The following is a 22,728-nucleotide window of genomic DNA, read 5'->3' as shown; positions in this document are numbered from 1 at the left end:
TTTATTTATTTATTTGAGAGAGAGAGAGAGAAAACGAGTGGGGGGAGAGGCAGAGGAAGAGAGAGAGAGAGAAGCAGACTCCCTGCTGAGCAGGAAGCCTGACACGGAGCTCAGTCCCAGGACCTGAAGATCATGACCTGAGCTGAAGGCAGGTGCTTAACCAACTGAGCCACCCAGGCGTCCCTTGAAGGGAGAGAGAGAATCTTAAACAGACTCTGCGCTGAGCATGTAGCCTGTCGCAGGGCTTGATTTCATAACTCTGAGATCGTGACTTGAACCGAAATCAAGAGTTGGAGACTTAACCGACTGAGCCACCCAGGGGCCCCAAAGAAGCTCTTTCTATTGGGGTGGCTAATATGAGAAATGCTGGAAGCCATATTTGGGGAAAGCCTGCCTGGAAATGATGCCAAGTCAGAGGAAAGCAGAGCTTACTGATGGAGAAAAATCAGATTCCTGATAACATTGTGTGTATGCCTAGATCAAGCCAGACCTGTAACCAACATAACTCTGGATTTTTTATGTTCCAAAAGTCAATAAATTTCCTCTACTATCTTGTTTAAGGCAGTCTTCGTTGGGTTTTCTATTACTGTCTACTCCAAAATTTCTGACATTCTAAGACCCTGGAATTCTGCTTAGAGTGGATAGAGTCTTTTCTATTGCTGTCTAGGAGGTACTTCATATATATGCCCTTTGGTTCACACAGGAACATTACAGAGGCCCAAACTATGGAAAAGGACAGGAGTTCTTAGGACAGAAGCTTGTCCTATTTATTCTTCTTCTTAGGTAGATATGTAAGGTAAAGAAATATTGATTTGAGACATGATATGTATTTTTAAGGCTACTATGACATTTTGAATACTTTCGAAAAGGAAATTAATTTTCCATTTTTCCCTCACCCTCTTTTTCTTTTCTGAGGTCAGCGATAAGAAAAGCTCTTCTACTTTGAATCTTGGGTTTTTTATTTGTCCTTCCTTCCAGCCTCTCCCTCCTCCCCTACCTCCAGCCTCACCGCAGTCGTGCCTTCAACAGCCTCAGCACCAGGGGCCGCATCAATGCCAACAGCTCCCGTTTGGAGATAGTTCCGACATCGTTGTTCCAACTTTACATCTCTCCCACTTTCTTGTTTGCACCGAACTCAGTTCTGTCCTCATTTAGGCCACAAATATTTATTGAGCAGCTACTATGTGACAAGCACAGTTTTAGACACTTCAGATACATCAGTGAACAAAACTCAAAGATTCCTGTTCTCACAGAGCTTGCATTTTAGAGTGTGTGTGTGTGTGTGTGTGTGTGTGTGTCTGTGTGTGTAGGGGGTGGGTAGGGAAGGAGGGTGATAATGAAATTACAAACAGGTCAATTACATAGTCATCCAAGAGTCATGAGGAAAAAAGATGAAAAAAAAAAGCAGAAAAAAAGAGTATGGGGATCGGGATTCTTGGGAGTGGGAATGGTTGCAGTGTTACAGGCCATGCTGAGAAGGTGAAATGTAAGTAAAGACATGGAGGGAGGGAGTGAGCTGTTAGATTTGGGGGAGAAGTTTCCAAGAGAGGGAAGAGCTGGTACCAAGTCCCCCTACAACGGTGCGCCTGGCAGTGTTCATAGGATGGTGGAGGTCACTGTCACTGGGGCGGAGACAGAGGAGGGGGAGCAGTGGGAGAGGAGGTAATGGGATCGGTGTCTTGGGGGACTTGGGTTTTTGAGTAAAATGAGGACTTACTGGAGAGTTCAAGTAGAAAGGGACATGATCTGACTCGGATTTTAAAACGATTACCCTGGCTGCAGAGTTGAAAACAAGCTTCAGAGGAGGAGTACGTAATAGATCCCAGAGACGATGGTGGACGCAGGAGAGGTGGTGAGAAGTGGCTGGGTTTTTTCTGAAGACCAAGCCATCAGGACTTGCTGACAGATCTGATGGGGAGCTTGTGAGAGGAGCAGAGGAAGATATTTGCCTTGAGCCTTTTCGAGGATAGAGTTATCATCAGCTGGGAAGGGGAAAACTGAAGGGGACGCACCTGTGCAGGGATAGGAACGGTTCAATTTAGGACAGCTGAGGGGAAAGTGAGCGATGCTGGGTAGGCAGCTGCGTACTGGGTTTCAGGAGGTAGGCCTGGTGTAGAGAGATAAACTTGGGAATTGTTACCATCTAGATGGCACTTAAAACCTCATTGTGAGGGGCGCCTGGGTGGCTCAGTCGTTAGGTGTCTGCCTTCGGCTCGGGTCATGATCCCAGGGTCCTGAGATCGAGCCCTGCATCAGGCTCCCTGCTCCGTGGGAAGCCTGCTTCTCCCTCTCCCACTCCCCCTGCTTGTGTTCCTTCTCTCGCTGTGTCTCTCTCTGTCAAACAAATAAAATCTTTAAAAAAAACCAAACAACTCATTGTGAACTGTAGGTCCTTCTTATCAAACAAGCTTCCTATTACCTTCCTGATCTGACTCACAGTGAGAGTTGAGAGTATGACACATTGGGAAAAAATATAGGTTTTGGAGTGGGACAGATCTAGATCAGGATAATAGTGATGCTACCTTACTAGTCGTGTGACTTTGGGCAAGCACCTTATCTCAATTTTCTTATCCGAAAAATTGAGTAACACCTACTTTTTAGGATAGTTGAAACTCATGAAATTAAATAATGCCTGTGAAACTCCTGGCACATAGTAGGTACTCAAGAATTAAGTTCCTACCCACCATTTTTTTAAATCTAGTATAGATGCTTACCAATGATTGCTGCCCTGTTCTACTTCCCTGGACCAGCTGTACCCAAAGTAGGGTCACTGAATAGTAGCATCAGCATCACCTGGGAGCTTGGTAGAAAAGCAAATTCTTGGGGCGCCTGGGTGGCTCAGCGGTTAAGCGTCTGCCTTCGGCTTGGGTCATGGTCCCAGGGTCCTGGGATCGAGCCCCGCATCGGGCTCCCTGCTCCGCGGGAAGCCTGCTTCTCCCTCTCCCTCTCTCCCTGCTTGTGTTCCCTCTCACGCTGTTTCACTCACTGTCAAATAAATAAAAAAAAATCCTTAAAAAAAAAAAGAAAAGCAAATTCTCAAGCCCCATCATCCCAGCCTACTGAATCAAAATTCCAGGCTGGGACCCAACAATCTGTGTTTGAACGAGTCCTCCAGGTGATTCTAGTAGATTCTAGAATTTGAGAACCACAGCTTTAGTGTCCATTCACAAGCTTCCATGTGACCCCTGAGTACACCCGTCTCTCTCTGCTCATGGCCCTGTGTCGCTGTTGTCAGAAAAACTCATATTGACCAAGTTAAATGGCTTTACTACACATTCATTCTATTGAGTCCAGACTTATACTTCCAATTTTCTCTATATTAAATAAAGCTATTCTAGAAGACACTCAAACTCAAGGGGCAAGATACCCTGTCCCTTCAAAAGAAAAAAATGACCCAAAACCAAAAACTGTAAGACAAACAACTCCAACTTCCCTCTCTCCTCCTAGGTTCCTTATTTTAATATTAGAGAAAGTTATTTGCTTGAATGCTCACTACATGTGCCACAGTGCATATATCATTTCACTGACTTCTCCCTAAAACTCCATAAAGTAGGACTAATGTGAGGTCCCGCTTAGCAGACAAGGAAATTGAGGATTAAGGAACTTAAATAGCTAACTCAGGGATACACAGGTCGTGCTAACCAGGGGCACCAGAGGGAGACCATGAGTCTGGAGGGGGAAGAAGGGACTTGTTCTCTCCTGCTCTTCTTGGAATCACATCGTATGGTCTGTGGCCAGCAACAGGGCTTTTCCTTTATGCAGAAAGAGGGTGGGCTTTCTTGAGTGAGTGTGTGCGTGCATGCGTGTGTGCGTGCGCGTGTGTGCGTGCGTGTTTGTGTTTCCCCCAGGTTCAAGACTGAATTAAGCAATCTCATGACAGGGAATTGGGTACCAATCAAAGAACTTTCTCAGGCTCTTAACATAGACTTCTTCTCTCATGTTTCGGAGGAAACTAGGTCACTTTTGTTTCCACAGAGCAATCAATGGAGCTTCATAAATAGGTTGTCTGCCGCTTTATGTTATTGTTAGTTTGTTTCTATACAGTTGACTTTTGGGATATGGAAATGAAGATCTGTTTTCCTCATTACTTGGGAAAATGAGAGTTTATTTTTTGATTCCAACTCTTTAAATATATAAAACAAAATTATTTAAGAAACAAGTAGGAGTTTTTGCAAGGAGGGTTATGTGGTAGAATATATTAAGATATGTAGGAGAGGCTAAGTGTAGCCAGAAAAAAAAAAAAAGCTGTAGTGAATAATAAGAACATCTGGAGTGTAAACTTTGGTAATTTTTGGTATTATCATTTGCATTTTAAATGGATGAGCAATAAAACAGCAGCTATTCATATATGTCTTTATCCAGCCTGACTTAAAGTGCACAGTTATGATTTCACCCTGAAAGCTGGTAGGTTTTCAAAGCACCATATTGTCCACTTCTCTGCTCCTGAGAAACATCATGTTAAGACAAAATAGAGGCTTTGTGAGGCCCATAGCTACAGAAAAGCAGCCACATAAAGCTCTGGGACTAGAGAACTCATGTTTGAGTCTTTTTTCCTCTACAAAGTTGAGATCTTTGTTGCCTGCCATAGTCGTTTGGGTTCTGTAGACTGGTGAGAACAGAACAGACAGGGCATTTGGAAATGGATGATTTTCCTTCTTAGTTGTCAGATTGTATTTTTACTTTCTTACTGATGCATTAAAAGCTTATTCTTTGGAAAGTAGGTGTCCCAAAAGAATATTATTTAACACTAATTACTCATTTGGAGATTAAAGTAAGAGAGTGTTCCTTAAAATAGAAGGGGATTTTCACTTTGAGGGCAAGAAGATTTTCCCTTCTTATCCTTAGTCATGGAGGTTGTGCTGTCCCTGACACATCCTTCCTTCCCGTTCTGCCTCCTGACTCATTAAAAAAATACCACGGAATACCCTCCATTACTTAAAACATTTTCTTCATGCATTTGATTAAAGACAGGTATTTTCTTTTTCTTTTTTTTTTAAAGATTTTATTTATTTATTTGAGAGAGAAAGAATGAGACACAGAGAGAGCATGAGAAGGGGGAGGGTCAGAGGGAGAAGCAGACTCCCCCTGATCAGGGATCCCAATGTGGGACTCGATCCCAGGACTCCAGAATCACGACGTGAGCCGAAGGCAGTCGCTTAACCAACTGAGCCACCCAGGCATCCAAAGACTGGTATTTTCTGTTGACAAAAATATTTAGGACTGTTGCAGTCCAGTGTAGATGCTGCTTATGGAGTATATTTAGGGACACATCCACATGTACAAAGTGATGGTGAAAAGCCTGTTGGGTATTGCTCATGGTGAAGGAGGGACCTCAGCAGATTAGCTTCACAGCTCACAACCATGTGAGAGGGTATTCCATGGGCAGAGTTCCACAGGCAATTGTGCCCCAAGAGAATATTGTGGAATACTATCTAGTTACCTATGCTGCCAAGACTTTATTTTCTTCCCCTTTCTTATGTACTTATCAAATGCACTGAGTCTCCTTTCTATTTGTTTCCACATCAGCTTTATGCCCCCAACTAGCTATGCAAGATTTAGAAGGTCTTTTCTTATCCTTGGATTTCATTTTCTTTTAAAATTATAGGTACATTATCTTTAAGATCTTCGTCAGCTCAGAAATTCTATAGTTTCTTATCTATGCTTCTATGTTTTAGTGCATTTGACTCTGGCCTTAATTTTTAAGCTAATCTTGATATTTAGCTCTCCTTTGAGATAAATGTCACAGGCAGAGATGGGAAGAAATAGTATCGTGGTGTCTTAAGTACAGGAATTAGAAGCTCATGAATTACAATGAATCTTAAGTTATTTGGTGGTAAACATACCTTTATTTCATTTGGTTCAGATGACTCCTGTATAAAAGGCAAATAGTATTACTTGGAAGAATACTGGGGGATGTAATTAAGAATGCCATACAAATAGATAATACAAGGACAATGGCAACATGTATGATTGACTATTACATGAAAACTACTCTTGGAATTGTATTGCCTCTTGCTTAGGATAAAACATAGTTGGGGTGTTTTACTAGAAGTTCTGTCTGTGCTTGTAGTGGGAATCCTGAAATAAACTCCATCATAAATTAAAAGCAAGAATACCATTTATTCTAGGGGCTTTTGTAAACCCCAACATAGTCATCACTTTGTCTCATTTAACATTTTATGTGTCCTAAGAACATTCATAGGTCTCTCTGTAGCGCTATTGCCATTCAACTCTTCAGTGTCTTTAAAACCAGGACTAATTTCCACTTAAAAAATAATATGGATTAATTGTAAGATTTGAAAGAGAAAAATAATTTTTAGATGCGAGGGGAAAAATCATCTCATTACTTGACTTTTTGCTCCATTATTGCCTTAAAGAAAAATCCCATTGATTTCATTGTATAATGATAGAATATTAGAGAATAATTAATATAGTTTGGAAAATTTTATAAACATTAGGACAAGTTGAGACAGTTATTTTGACTAATGTCTGTATCTAATCATAAATTTAAATGCTGAAAGGAAATCATATAAACATTAAGACAAGTGAGACAGTTATTTTGAATGATGTCTACACTTAATTGTAAATTAAAATACTGAAAAGAAATGTAAACATGGGTTCTTTCTTTCATGGAAAACATTATTGGCTGCTTGATGGTCAGAAAACTGCTGGTTTATCTGCAAAGGCGGTTGTAGTGATTGCTAAGGTCAGTGGTTCAATTTTAAACAATTTGAGTCTGTAGTATGTGTTTCCCAGGCTAGTGTTAAAAAACCTTCATAAATATGTATTCCCAGGATATAGCTATTAGAGAAAGTCTTGTCAACTTTCATGCACTTTTATGACAGATTGTTTTTCTTTTTCACACAAAGAATACATGGCTGATTCAAAGCTCAGAACAGTTCAATAGCAGTTATGTGATACCATGACAAGTTCTATCTAAGCTGGTTTAAAAATATTCCTCAGGGAATGTTTCAAAGAACGGCACACAGTGACAACTGGAAGAAAACTGCTTTATTCATAGTTGGCAATTCCTACCCATTGCAGGCATGCCGCATAGACTCTGCTCAGCCCAGTGACCGGTTAGAGTTAACGTCCCCCATTAACACAACTGTGTACATTTTGCGTTAAGTATTAAGGACCACTCTCGCGCAAGCTAGTTTTTACCTGACATAAAAAAATTTATATTAAGTAAACAGAAGCAATGTGAAATAGAAAACATTGCTCTCTCTAATGAAGACTTAGCACTCCCTTTGACCAAAATATGAATGGGGTGGCCCCACCTCCCAGTCTTTTCCATGACCCTCCAGGTGAGACAGGCTTTTCCCCTCCTGCTTTTCCTTCTGTGCCTTATTCTCATTTTCACTTCCTTCCCTTTCTTTAACATTGCTTCTATTTGCTTTCCCACTGACATCCTACTTCTCCTTCCACCGTTGTTTCCTCTTCTTTTTTTCCTTTTTAATAGATTTTATTTAACAGAGAGAGAGAGAGCACAAGCAGGGGGAGAAGTAGTCTCCCCGCTGGGCGGGGAGCCCGATGTGGGGCTCGATCCCAGGACCCTGAGATCATGACCTGAACCAAAAGCAGTCGCTTAACTGACTGAGCCACCCAGGCGCCCCTTTCCTCTTTATTCTTTTTCTCCCTTCTTGCATTTACTTTCTTCCCACCATACTTTCAATTCTCCTTTTGTCTCCCTTCCTGTGTTGAAGTAATTACAGGCTAATAGAGCCAAATAAATGGCATCTGCTAGGACCCCCCTCAATGTCAGCCACAGAAAAATTGATATTTGTGAATTTTTTTTTGTTTATACTGGCAATTACAAGAAATTCAATGTTAACATCTTAAAGTCATGCCTTAATCAGAGGAGTATTTATAGGAAACCACTACATGTGAGATGCAGAGCGGAATTAAAAAACTTTTTAAAAAACCAATATTATTTCATTTACTAAGGTTCACTAATGGCTATTTAGATTTAGCCTATTAAGTAAACAAGCAAACAATGAACTCATTTCAGTATAAGTAGGAGATAATTCATGAATAAGTAAATTATACTTTTTGCTTTGTATATTAACAGGAAGCTTTTAAAGGAATAACACCTCAGATCTATAATAAAATTGTCTTCTGGGCACCTGTGTGGCTCAGTTGGTTAAGCGTCTGCCTTCAGCTCAGGTCATGATCCCGGAGTCCCAGGATCGAGTCCCGCATCGGGCTCCCTGCTTGGCAGGGAGTCTGCTTCTCCCTCTGACCCTACCCCCTCTTGTGCTCTCTCGCTCTCTCTCTTCTCAAATAAATAAATAAATAAATAAATAAATAAATAAATAAAAATTAAAAAAATTGTTTTCTTTAAAGCAAAACAAATGCAGAAAAACAAGGCAGGAGTTCATATTATACAAACTACCCTGGGATCCACCTGGTCTAAAAGCCTCAGCTCATCGAGAAAAGGAATAACTGGCCTGCAAACGTAAGCTGTCTGAAGACTGAGAAAGCAATAGGTTATATTCTGTTTACATTAGTCCTTAGGAAGCAAATATTAAAAAAAAAATATTCTGCTATCAGCCTCTGTATCTCCATGTGAGCTAAAGGACACTAAGTTTTTACAGGTCATGAAATATTTAACTTAGTGTCCTTTCCCCTCAGAATCGCATTATTAGTACCTAAGTAAAGGTAAACACTAAAATTAACAAAATACTATTGTTAAGTCTCAAGACATAATTTTGAAATAAGAAAAAGAATGCGACATAATTTTAACAGTAAGGTTACCAAAACATTTATTTCAAACCTAAAAAGGCTGCTGATAAGACATCTCCCAATTTTTCTGATCACTAAGTAGGCCTTCCTTGTAAGGCTCTCAGGAGGATACCCAGCGAATCAATGGCACATTGCTACGTCATTGCTATTTATTAAATATACTCTACTTTACTGGTTGTAGTATAGTTTGTGAGCTATTGCATTAAAACTACTGCAGTAGACGGCCTTATAAATATTAAATAATGAAGCTGTTTAATCAAAATTAGCTTCTAGCATTTTTCAGATCTGCATTAAAATAAATCTGGATTAAAATAAACATCGAGTTTATTTTGATATTAACCTATATGATTTTGTGCTAACCTAAACCATTTTTTTCCCTGGCTTTCTTAAATCCAGTTGATAACACACTTCTAAAAAAAAACATTTTTTAACTTGGAAATAATTTAAAGGGTACTGAAAAGTTTTAAGAATAAGAATGGTACAAGGAAGGGGCGCCTGGGTGGCTCAGTTGGTTAAGCGACTGCCTTCGGCTCAGGTCATGATCCTGGAGTCCCTGGATCGAGTCCCGCATCAGGCTCCCTGCTCGGCAGGGAGTCTGCTTCTCCCTCTGACCCTCCCCACTCTCATGTGCTCTCTCTCGTTCTCTCTCTCTCAAATAAATAAATAAAATCTTTTAAAAAAAAAAAAAAGAATGGTACAAGGAAGATCTGTGTATCTGTTACCCAGGTTCATCTATTGTTAACATTTTATCCAATTTGCATTGTTCCTTATGCATGCTCTCTCTGTGTGGATGTGTGTATGTGTATATATAGCTATAAGTACATACATTTTTTCTGAATCAGGGTCGGTTGCATACACCGTGGCCCCTTTACCCCTAAATACATGATGTGTATTTTCTAAGAATAGGGATAGTCTCTTACCTAAACACAGTACAGTCAAAACGTCAGTAAACGTGTTAATACACTTTTTGAAAAAGATTTTATTTATTTGAGACAGAGAGAGAACGAGCGGCGGTGGGGGTGGTACGGAGGGAGAGAGAGAAGCAGACTCCCCTGCAAGCGGGGAGCCTGTTTTAGGGCTCCATTCCAGGATCCCGGGATCATGATCTGAGCTGAAGGCCGATGCTCAACTGACTGAGCCACCCAGGCGCCCCTAGATACACTTTTACTTAATCTGCTTTCTCATTTTGTCTGTAGACCTAGTAATGTCCCTGCCTCACGGGCTCCTGTACGGTATAGTGCCCGGCTTCCAGTACAGACTCTTGTCTAGGATAGGATACAGCATCTTGTGGTGATGTCTCTTTAATCTCCTTTAATCTGGAACATTTTTATAGCCAGTCTTTGTCTTTTATGACAAAAGTTTCTCGTTTTTGGTTTGCTTGATGTTTCCTGGGGCTTAGAGTCAGGTGATGCATTCCTGGCTGGAATATTACATAAGTGATACTGGATACCTTCTTAGGGTGTCACGTGGAAGCACACAGTATTGGTCTGCCCCACATTAGTGATGTTAATTTTCTTTTTTTTTTTTAATTTTATTTATTTATTTGAGAGAGAGAGAATGAGAGAGAGAGAGCATGGGGGGGGGGGGAGGTCAGAGGGAGAAGCAGACTCCCTGCTGAGCAGGGAGCCCAATGTGGGACTCGATCCCAGGACTCCAGGATCATGACCTGCGCCGAAGGCAGTCGCTTAACCAACTGAGCCACCCAGGCCCCCCTGATGTTAATTTTCATCATCAAGTCCAGTGTTGTTCTATGTTTCCACTGCAGAGTTATATTTTTTTCTCTTGCAACTAGTAAGCAAACTGTGGGAAGCATATTAAGATCATGCAAGTATTCTGCCCCTCATCAAACTTTCTCCTAGATTTAGCATCCATTGACAATTCTTGCTTGAACTAATTTTCTCTGTGGTGGTTGTAAAATGTGCAAAACTCCTGTATTCCACATTTATCAGTTGGCACTTGACATTCTACCACGGTAAGATCCCTCCTTTTTCCCTCTTTAAGTATTTATTAGTGGTGAGGACTTATGGATTCCGTTTTTCTCTCAATGGTTTATAATTCATTACTGCCCTTAAGGATTTTGTGCTCAAATTGTCCCAGATTTGGCCAGTGGAACCCCTTCAAAGTGACTGCCATGTCTTTATGACTTGACTTCTTTTTGTGAGGATTTCCTTGTCTTATGTTCCAAGCCCATCTTTTGTTTATCCTTCCAGCCCCAGACTTGGCCTTTTTTTTCTTTCTTTTTCTTTTTTTTCTGAGAAACTTATTTCCTGGTAGTTGGGAATGGCATTTAAAACGGAAGATCTGGGTGTTAGGCGTGTTCATTGCTGCTGAGGTATCTTTGTTTCTGTGGCTTTTCAGCAGACAAAGCTGATAAATACCTGCATGTATGTATATATGTGCAAACACACACATATATACATACACACATGTGGATACATGCAGAGACACCTACATATTTTATTTTTTAAAAAGATGTTATTTATTTTATTTTAGAAAGAGAGAGAACGCAAGCAGGTGGGGGGTGCAGGGAGGGGCAGAGGGAGAGAGAGAATCTCAAGCAGACTCTGCACTGAGTGCAGAACTCAATGTGAGGCTTGATCTCATGACCCTGAGATCACAACCTGAGTCAAAACCAAGAGTCAGACACTTCACCAACTGGCCATCCAGATGCCCCGACACATACATATTTTAAAAATCATAGATTCACCCATTCCTCCAAGTCCAATCTATCACCAAAGGGGTTTTTCTCACCTTCCTCCATTCTCTATTTGTATGTTTCTTTTTTCATAGTGAGAACCTGGCTCCCAACAATAATGACACATTTATTCCTTCATTGCTATAGTTTATCCTAGTTGGTTTCGGAAGTATGTAGCCCATACCAGTGCAATGAACAAAAAAAAAAGAACTTAGGTTGTGTGTGCAGTTTCACCCCCGCTCCACAAACTGCATAAGGCTGAAGATATAGATTTGAAGTCAGATATTCTGCTCATATGTTTCTGAGATTAAATTTTTTTCTTTCCCTATTTACTACGAATACAGGATACACTTGAAATATAATTGGATTCATTATTTTGGTTTGCTTTCAGTTTTAGATTTAAAAATTTTTCCCTTCCCATCTTTGTTGATTGAATTTTATTTAATTTTTTGAATGTCTAGAACAGTAACATACTTCCAAAGTTCAAAACTATATGAAAAAATAGAAGCGTCATTCTCTCCTACATCCCTTCTACCTCACCCCCTCCTACGCTTGTTTTGTGCTCTTATTCTTCCTGTGTTTCTTTGGTAAAGATAACAGATAAATGTATGCTATCTTATTTCCCCTTCCTTTTTCCTTATCTATCTATCTATCTACTTTATTGCATTTTACTTAAAATTTTTTTTCTTTACTTAATTGTCTCCTGGAAATAAATTTATTTATTTATTTATTTATAGATTTTATTTATTTGAGAGAGAGAGCACGCCTGCGCTGGAGAGCAGGGGGAGGGGCAGAGAGAGAGGGAGAGGGAATCTCAAGCAGACTCCCCACTGAGAGGGGAGCCAGAAGCGGGGCTTGATCCCAAGACCCTGAGATCATGACCTGAGCCGAAACCATGAGTCACCTGCTTAACTGACTGAGCCACCCAGGCGCCCCTGGAAATAAATTTATATCAGTTCGTAGATACCATTTTCTTTCTTTTTACAGCTTCATGGTACTCATTTGTGGTAATAAACCAATCTTCTATGCTTGGGCCTTTAGGTAATTTCTGATATTTTGCAATTACAAATAATGTTGCAATGATTAAACTTGTGCATGTGTGTTTTCATATTATTGGAGGTATAATCTTCAGGATAAATTTCTAGAAGTGGGGTTGCATATGTAGTTTTTGTGAAATATTGCCATCACCTCCAAATGGGAACTCTCCTTCATTTTGCATTTCCAGCAGCTGTGTAGGAACATGCCTGTTTCCCCACAGCCTCACCAGCCAATGGAGTATGTTGTCAAGCTTTTTAATGTTTGCCAATCTAACAGATGAGAAATAGTATCTCGCTATGGTTTTAATTTGCATTTTCCTTATTGTGAGTAATACTGTACATCTTTCATTTATATAAAAGCCACTTTTATATCCTAAACATTTTTGTCTATGTCTTTATCAATTTTTCTTTAGGATTTATGGTCTTTTTCCTCTCAGTTTTAAAGCATTTTTTGGAGAGTAGGTTTATTAGCTTCTTATCAACGTAATATGTGGCAATTGTTTTCTCCCAGTTTATCATTTGTCTTTTGACTTTATTTATGGTTGTCTTTTTATTGGCCATGCAAACATTCTTTATTTTTATACAGTCACATTTATCAGGCTTATTTTCTTGTATTTACTTACTGTTTTTAGTCATAGAAGCCTCTCCCTCCACCCAGGTAAAAGAGGAATTCACTTGTTTTCCTCTAGTATTTGTATAATATTATTATTTTTTACTTTTAAAAAAGATTTTATTTATTTATTTGACAGAGAGAGAGCGTGCACAAGCAGGGGGAGAGGGAGAGGGAGAGGCAGGCTCCCCGCTGAATAGGGAGCCCAACCAGGGGCTCGATCCCAGGACCCTGGGACCATGACCTGAGCCGAAAGCAGCTGCTTAACCAACTGAGCCACCTAGGTGCCCCTGTATAATATTATTTTTTATATTAAGTTCTCAGATACATTTGGAGTGTATGCTTGTGTATATTTTGAGGAATTAATCTAATTTTATCTTTTTCTTTTTCCAAATGGTCATCCAGTTATCTCAATACTATTTATTTATTTATTTATTTAAAGATTTTATTTCTCTATTTGGGAGGGAGAGAGCGGGAGAGCATGAGCAGGGAGGGAGCAGAGGGAGAGGGAGAAGTAGACTCCCTGCTGAGCAGCGAGCCTGACGTCGGGCTCGATCCCAGGATCCCGAGACTATGACCTGAGCCAAAGGCAGATGCTTAACTGACTGAGCCACCCAGGCGCCCCAACATTATTTATTAAGAAGACTAACTTCGCCTCAGTGATCTGAGATGCCACTTTGATCATATACTAGACTTCTGCATTTTGTTGGGCATATTTCTGAACTCTGTTTTATTCTTCTGGTATGCCTGTCTATTCATGCACCAGTATTGCCCTGTTTTAATTATCAAGGCTTTAATTAACGGCTGAGAGAGCAGTCCTTCTTAAAATTCTTCCCTTTTAGTGTTTTCTAGCTGTTCTTTATGTTTTTTCCCCCTATATGAATTTTAGGATGAATTTGTCTGACTCCATAAGTAGCTTGTTGGTATTTCAATTGGAATCCCATTAAATTGATAAATTCACTTAGAACTGGTACGTTGATGATGTTGAGATGTCCTAAGAATAAGAGATGTCTTTGCATTTGCTCATCTCCTTTGGACAGCCCATTCTTTTCTCCCCACTCTTAAAAAAATAAGCTTTTATTGTAACAAAAGCAGTATGTGTACATTGTAGAAAATTAGAAAATGCAGAGAAGCCAAAAATAAAACTATTAAAAGATACCATTCCATCGCCCATTCATGATAACTATTAAATTCTTAGTGTATATTCTTCCAAACCTTTTATCTAGGAGATCATACTGTCCATTTTGGCTGGTTAGTTGTTTTTTTCAGTTAACAATCTCCAACTTTTTGTGTCCAAAAACCTATGGACATTTTATCTAACATCCTGTTCGTATTCTAATTTCCACAATTGGACAGCCCATTCCTAATCAAAGTGAATAATGATGTTAGGTACTAATTTTTTTTCTAGTATGCTTCAAACTAAAATATATGATAGAATAAATAAGAAATTTAAATGTCTGTGGGAAAGGGAAAGTAACACTTTGCATACCTTCTAGGTGCGACACACTTTACAAAATGTTATTTAATTCTCAAAACAATCATGATGTTACTGATTTTGCTTTTTACATATTGTTTAGGGGAGTACTCTTTCTTTTTTTTTATTTTATTATGTTATGTTAATCCCCATACATTACATCATTAGTTTTTGATGTAGTGTTCCATGATTCATTGTTTGTGTATAACGCCCAGTGCTCCATTCAATACATGCCCTCTTTAATACCCATCACCAGGCTAACCCATCCCCCCACCCTCGCCCCTCTAGAACCTTCAGTTTGTTTCTCAGAGTCCGTAGTCTCTCATGGTTCGTCTCCCCTTCCGAGTTCCCCCCCTTCATTTTTCCCTTCCTACTATCTTCTTCTTCTTTTTTTTTAAACATATAATGTATTATTTGTTTCAGAGGTACAGGTCTGTGATTCAACAGTCTTACACAGGAATTCTTAATCTCAGGGAACAAACTGAGGGTTGCTGGAGTGGTGGGGGGTGGGAGGGCTGGGGTGGCTCGGGGGGAGCTTATCTTCTTTCCCTAAGAATAGTTAATGAACAGCAAGAGTGGGACTCAGATCCTGTTCTGTGTGTCATCAATTGTGCACTTTCTTTATGTTTACTACCTGTTAAAAAACAATGTTACATCACTCTTACTGCTTCAGAGGTATACATTGTATAAATTGTCTCATTTGATTTTTAGGAGTATCTGTGAAGTCAGTAAGGCATTGACTATTATTACACTAATTTTGCAGATAAGGAATTGAGTCTCAAGAGAGGGTGAGTGTCCCAAGATTGTGGTTAGTAAGTGTCAGAGCTGGTTCTAGATCATGTGACCACTAACCCTGTTCTTTTTTAGGATATCACACCCAGCCTAAAAATTCAAAGGAAAACAATTATACCTCTTCCTATCAATCTTAGACATGGATGATTTGAACATGAAATCTTTGTAGGAGAATAGCAATGCACTCCATGCTTGCCCCATGGTGGGTGGAAGACTTCCCTTGTTCATTGTGAGTCAGAGGGTAGCAGGCACTTTCCCTACTACTGTAATTTTTGCTCCTATTGCTACTAACTGTCTTACCAACAAAATATAAGAACTGAACTTAAATCAGTGGATCTCAACATTTTCTGTACACTGGAATCACCATGAAGCTTAAAAAACTACAGACATCTGGGTCATCCCCCCAGAGACGATTATTTAATTGATCCAGGGTATGACCTGGTTTTCAGGATCTTAAAAAACTACCCATGATGCTAATGTGCACCCAAGGTTAAAAACCACTGGCCTACATGATTTTTAAGATACCTTCCATCTAATATTATATGATATTGAGGGGCACCTGGTGGCTCAGTCAACTGGGTGTCCACTCTTGATTTTGGCTCAGGTCATGATCTCAGGGTCATGAGATGGAGCCCTGCGTCGGGCTCTGCACTAAGCGTGGAGTCTGCTTGAGATTCTCTCTTTCCCTCCCCCTTTGCCCCTCCCCCCACTTGCTTGCTCTTTCTAACTAAATAAATAAATTTAAAAAACATCTTAATATTCTGATACTGAGATTTTTTTTTTAAAGATTTGATTCATTTATTTGACAGAAAGAGGGAACACAAGCAGGAGAAGTGGGAGAGAGAGAAGCAGGCCTCCCTCCGAGCAGGGAATCTGATGTGGGGCTCGATCCCAGGACCCCGGGATCATGACCTGAGCCGAAGGCAGATGCCCAAATGACTGAGCCACCCAGGCGCCCCGATATTGAGATTTCTTATTCTGTACTAGTTATGAGTACAAACTCTGGAATTAGCTGCTTTTTCCTTACAACAGTTGGATCTTAGGTAAATCACTGAATCACTTTAATCTTTAATTTCTTAAGTATTTCCTTAATCGTAATTTCGTCTATGAAACAGGCACAGTTATGTGGCGTATAACTTTACAGATTTAGTGGGTACAGTTGCTTCCTAGGGTTTTTGTAAAAAAAAAAAATATGATTTGTGTTATGAAAGCACTTAACACATAGACCTGCAAATCGTGCTCAATAAATCCTAGCTATTATTTTCTCTCTGGCCACCTGGTTTCTCCTTGAAATGCTGATTTTGAAGAAAGGAGAGTGAATCCTAAGTTAGAGGCTAAGTCATGGGATTTTATCTGGCCTGTGATACACCTGGTTCCAGGCTGCATAGTGTTAACAGAGCTTACCCTAGACGGTAAGCAATACAACGTACCCATGGGGAGAAGCTGCAGAGAGAGACAGCCAAGTGGATGGAGATGAGAGGCCAATGGGAAAGGAGGAGGATGAAAAATCTAATAGGATTCACTTTGGGTGTTGGTGTGTGTGTGCCCCTGGGAGTGTAAGAATGCCGTCTGTTTAAGTGAAATTTCTCCATGTGTCAGGAAACAGAAGATCATGAGAGGGGAGAAAAACAAGGAATTAAGGATATGAAGGAAGAGAAGTACTTGAGAACATAGAGAAATACTTTTTTTGTAGCCCCCCCTTCTCCTTTCCTTTACCACCCACAGAATCTTCGCTCATTTTCGTGCACTCCCATGTGCGTATTTTATCTTGGCTAATGTTGGAAGAATGAGAGAAAAATATGGACTTTTAAAAGTTCGGGATAACTTTGAAACCACAGATGTATAACCAAACTCCCCTCCTTGCCTCCATCCTTCCTTCTTTCCTTCCTTCCTTCCTTCCTTCCTTCCTTCCTTCCTTCCTTCCTTCCTTCCTTCCTTCCTTCCCTGACATTAATTAAGAGCCAGACTCGTACTCAGTAAATGTTTATTGAATTAATACATTAGACTTTGGATGTACAGGGACTTAAAAGATTAAAAGACAGGGCTTGCATCCTTGAGAAGCTCATAATTTCCAAATTGTGGGAGGGTATCACTCACTGGATTGACATGATAATGGGCTTGTTTTCCTCACTTCCCTCTGTTAGGGGATTTCTCATCCTTTGGTGTGCGCCAGAATCACCTGGGGCGCTTGTTAAAACACAGATGACTGGGATCACCTGAAATTTCTGGTTCAGTAGGGCTGATGTGGGGCCCAGTAATTTGCATTTCTAGGAAGTTCCCAGGTTCTCACTTTCCCTCCTAATTGCTATCAGAGAGTATGGTATAACACAGGCAGTTTCCTGAAGCATTTTGCCTGATGGTGGCGGTGAAGGGTGTTGGGGGCATGGCTGGATGCATCTTGTGTCTTTGAAACCCCTGACCAAGTGAGGGGTAAGAGTATAGAGGAGTCAGATTTTTTCCCTTTTTCAGAGCTGCCGTGCTCTTCTAGCTCAGATGGTGCAACGAACAATGACTGTCTTTTGCATAATAGCTCACCACAGCCCCATTGCATGGAAATATCTCTAGATGGTGACACATAATCTTTCAATCTAGAGCAGTTGTTAATATATTTTTTGAGTGGGTCTATTTCCACAGGTACTTGGAAGAAGACATTCCGGGTATAGTAGGATAACAACTTACCGCTTTTAGCCTCCTTTTAAAAATAGTATGCCCTCAGAAGATGTTAATTTGGTAGTGGTGAAATAAGCAAAGGCTTTAAGAACCAGTCCTTTTTAAGAGCCCAAAATGCCTACGTGCGGATGACTTTGAAGTCAGTATCTCATGTCCAGATTTCTCTGAGCTCTGGAGGTCTCAGAATCTTCCATACATACTTCAAGCTTGTCATAGTCAATGCAGAGCCCATCATCTTTCTTCCCAAGCTCTCCTCTGTGCCTCTATTTTCTGTTTTGGTGACTAACACTAACATCTAACCAGTTTCCTAAGCTGGAATCCTCCCGCAACCTTCACTTCCTAGGTCATGCAGAATCTGAATAGATTCAGTTGCTGTGCCCTTCTCTCTGTTCCCTCAGCCATGGTCTCTGCTGGGCCCTGACTCATCTGAATCATCATGGTGGCCTCCCAGCTGGTCTTCCTGCCTCATTTGGTCCCACTGTGGACCCATCGCCATAAAGCTGCTAAAGTACTCTTTTAAAAATGCAAATTGGATTTCATGGCTTTACTCCACATGGCTTTCAGAATAAAATTAAAATTTCTCAGCCAAGAACTGGACCCTTCAAGAATTTGCCTTTGCTTGCCTCTCTGCCCTCAGAGCTCACCACTTTCCATTTTATATCGTTCACTCTAGTCATGTAGAACCAACTGAAGGTCACTGAGGCACTATTGTATTTTAAATATTAATACAAAAACTTCTTCATTTTGAAGTAGCTTCAAACAGAGAAAAAAATGCAAGACTAGAACAAAAACCTCCCATATATTCTTTACCTAGGTTCACCAATTGTTAACATTTTAACACATTTGCTTTATCATTCTATCATCTCTCTCTCTTTCTCTAATCTACCTATCTACATAGTATTGTTTTCTGAGTCATTTGAGAGTAAATTGTAGACCTTAAGCTCCTTTTATCCAAGTGTGTATTTCCTAAGTACAAAGGCATTCACTTGCAGAAACACAGGGCAGTTATCAAATTCAAGAAGTTTAACATCAACAAAATAGAATCACCTAATCTATAGACCTCGTTCAAACTTTGCCAATTGTTAAAAAATTTTTTTTTTTTTTTTTAAAGATTTTATTTATTTATTTGACAGAGAGAGAGACAGCGAGAGGGAACACAAGCAGGGGGAGTAGAGGAGGGAGAAGCAGGCCTCCCGCAGAGCAGGGAGCCCGACGCGGGGCTCGATCCCAGGACCCCGGGATCATGACCTGAGCCGAAGGCAGACGCTTAACGACTGAGCCACCCAGGCGCCCCAAAAAATTTTTTTGAAGTATAGTCAACACACAATGTCAAGATTAGTTTCAAGTGTACAAGATAACATTTCACCAACTTTTATAGCACTTTTGTTTTGTCCTTCTCGGGGCCACTCTTTGCATGTAACTGCCCTGTCCCTGTAGTCTTCTTCAATGTGGCAGTTTCTTATGCATCTGCAGCTGCTTCCAGTCTCATCGGTCTTTCTAGAATACTCTTTCCCTCATTACCCAACAGACTCTTACTTCGTCAAACTAGCACTTACCAGCACTTGCCCAGACATGTTTTACATGACCGCCCAATCTGATTTCCCCAAATCTCCTCCCCTGTTGCACCATATGAAAACCTTCATTCTTGCATTAATCACACTGCTGTTCTTATTTGATTTGTAAGCCACTCAAGGATGAGGATAAGACATTAACTTTTTATCACCAGTGGCCAGAAAAGCACTCAACACGAAGTTTGTGCTCAGTATGTGTATTTTTGATATTTTAATAGGTGTGCTCCCACGAATGAGTGTTTAACATTTAGGGGTCAATGCCCCTGATATCCAAAGAGCTCCTCATATTAATAGAAGTGTGAGGACATGGGTTGTCTGGTAGGCGTGTGAATTGCTATGGCCTCATGGGAAGGTAATCGGGCAGTATCTAGCAAAATTAAAAATTTAAGTTTAAAAAGTCCTATTTTGGGGGCTATATCTTGTGATAAACCAAGGACTAGTACATAAAGTCACGAGTGCAGGGAAGTTTATTGGACACTATTTATTGTAATTAAAAAAAATACCAGAAACAATTTAAATGTTCCTCCGCAGAAGAATAGTTGATTATGGAATATGCGTACAATCAAAAAGGAATGAACATTTTGGAACATCCATACAGTAAAATGGAATGAAGGCATAGCTACTATGCTGAACAAAAGAAACCAAACACAAAAGGGTGCAAACTTTTGGATTTGATTATAGGAAATTATGAAACAGGCAAAATCATATCATGGTTTATTGGCATGGGGAGGGCAGGTTGGACTAGGAAGGGGCACAGGGAACTTTCTAGGATGATGGAAATGTTCTTTATCTTGATAGGCGTGTCAGTTCCGTGGGTATATGCACTTGTAAAAAAAAATTGATTGAACCATACACTTAAGGTCTGTGTCTCAATTATTTTGTTAATTTAAAAAATGTGCATAGCCCTGGAGCTAATTGCTCTGTTTTGGAGCTACATTTTATTACAAAAGAAGCACATATATGTAAGGGTATGTTCACAAGGAAGTTTGTTGTAATGGTATTTATTATAGTAATACAGCAAAAACCAAAAACAACCAAAAACTTGGAAACATCCTAAATGTTTGTCTCTAAAGGAATAAATATATTTTGATATAGGTATAAATAAAAATGAAGTAACTACTTAAAAAATAAGTACAATCTAAATGTACTAATCTGGAGGGATGTGCATGACATATTTTTAACAAAATACAAATTGTTGAATAGAGTGTATAGTACATTATTTTTATAAAAGTAGGAAAAACTTTCACATAATTATAAATGTTTATGGAGCATATGGAGAAAGGTATAAAAGAATCCACACCAGATTTAACACAGAGAAACTAGTATGTGTTTCTGCTGTTTGTACGTATTTTTATAACTAAAAAAAAAAACCAAAAACCAAAAAACACCAAAGTGAGTTCAGTCACAAAAATATATGCAAGGAAACAGAAGTAAATATATAAGAAATAAAACTAGTTGGGGCTGAAGACATAGGTCATGTTTGGCTCAATTCCAGTTGTCATTCCATCCCAGCTGTCATTTGCCTTTCTGTCCTTTGTCCAAATGTCTTTTGTTGAATAACACTGTTGAATGAATAATATGAATAAGTGATATAAAGAGCTCCAGTAAAAGAAATCAGAGAACATTAAGTTGTGTTCCCATTGAGGTTAACCATGTGAGTGAATCAGCAGACTGGTTAGACTGGTGAACCACCAAGTTAGCAAATTTGACAACTTTTGGCCAATAACGATTTATGTTGTGGGGATGAGGCAGAGATGTTTTCATGTGTCTTGTATTTATTTGACCAAACCTTTTTTTGAGGGATGCACAATTATGATGTACACAGAATGGACAAAATGAAAACAAATGTTTGTGCGGTCAGGCTTGTCCTTCTGGCTAAACCAGTCCACAGACCAACACATCCAAGCCTCTCTCTGTTTCCGTGGGGGCAGCGTGCTGTAGGAGAAAGAGAATTTTAAAAAAGGAAGAAAGAAACAAAGAAAGAAAATAAAAGAAAGAGCTCAGGCTTTATGGTAAGAGAGGCAGGGGTTTGAATAATGGCTCCTTCACTTAAAAGCATGCTGACAGACAAGCATCTAACTCCTCTGCGTCTCTCTTTCCTCATCAGAGGTGACCGTGAAGTTTGCTGTATTTAAAAAGACAGCGCAGTGCCTGGCACGTATTAGGTACTTGAACAGATTAATGTGCCTTCTTTTCTAGTTGCACGGTCATATTTATACCTGCCCAGCAACAGCCCGATATTTTTCTTTTGGCAATTCTGATCTTAGGAGTGCAACTAGCTCAGAAACAAAGGGACTTATCTAGCCACGTAGGTAACTTGCCATATTTCACCTACATTTGACACATCTACTTCTCTCGAGTCTATGACTTCCCATCACGAAGCTGGCCCGCCTCTGCCCTTACTTCCACTTTCCGTCTTGAGCTGTACAGTTTTAGCAGAACAGGACCCTTAAGTCTGCATTTGTGATAAAGGAGACAGCAGCTTATACTAAAGTGGCTTTCTCTCTGTGTGTTCAGTTTGCCTGACTGATAACAGATCAGAAACAGCGAGTGGCCTTTGAAATTGAAACACTGACTGTAGTGGGGAAAATGAAAGGATCTTACGTTTTTGATCAAAGGACAGTATCTTCCAACTTGGATAAGGGGGTTATTCTGCCTGCCAAGGCCTCCTGATACTGTGTTCCCTACTTACCCTAAGGAAGAAGATTGAATTTCATAGCTATTACATTGCTACATAGTTTTAAAATATATTTGTAGATACACATTTCCTCATTTTGTTTTCCTTTTCCAACTGCTGTTCTCCAGTCTGGCCTCCAGGCAAACGGTCCTGTGATTCTTAATTCAAACAGCATTTAAACAATTCTCTGGATCCTTAATCTTTAACGAACATTCACTACTAAAGAGAAGACAAACTTTATTTTTTTTTTAAAGATTTATTTTTTTACTTTAGAGAGAGAGAGCGCATGGGGTGGGGGCGAGGGGAAAGGGCAGAGGGAAAGAGAGAATCTCAAGCAGTCTCCTTGCTCAGCACGGAGCCTAACATGCGGCTGTATCCCCCAACCCTGAGATCATGACCTGAGCCGAAATCAAGAGTTTGATGCTTAACTGACTGCACTACCCAGGCGCCCCACGAG

The sequence above is a fragment of the Phoca vitulina genome, unplaced genomic scaffold (assembly GCF_004348235.1).
Source record: "Phoca vitulina isolate PV1807 unplaced genomic scaffold, GSC_HSeal_1.0 scaffold10, whole genome shotgun sequence".
Taxonomy (NCBI): Eukaryota; Metazoa; Chordata; class Mammalia; order Carnivora; family Phocidae; genus Phoca; species Phoca vitulina.
Note: the sequence above shows the minus strand (reverse complement) of the source record.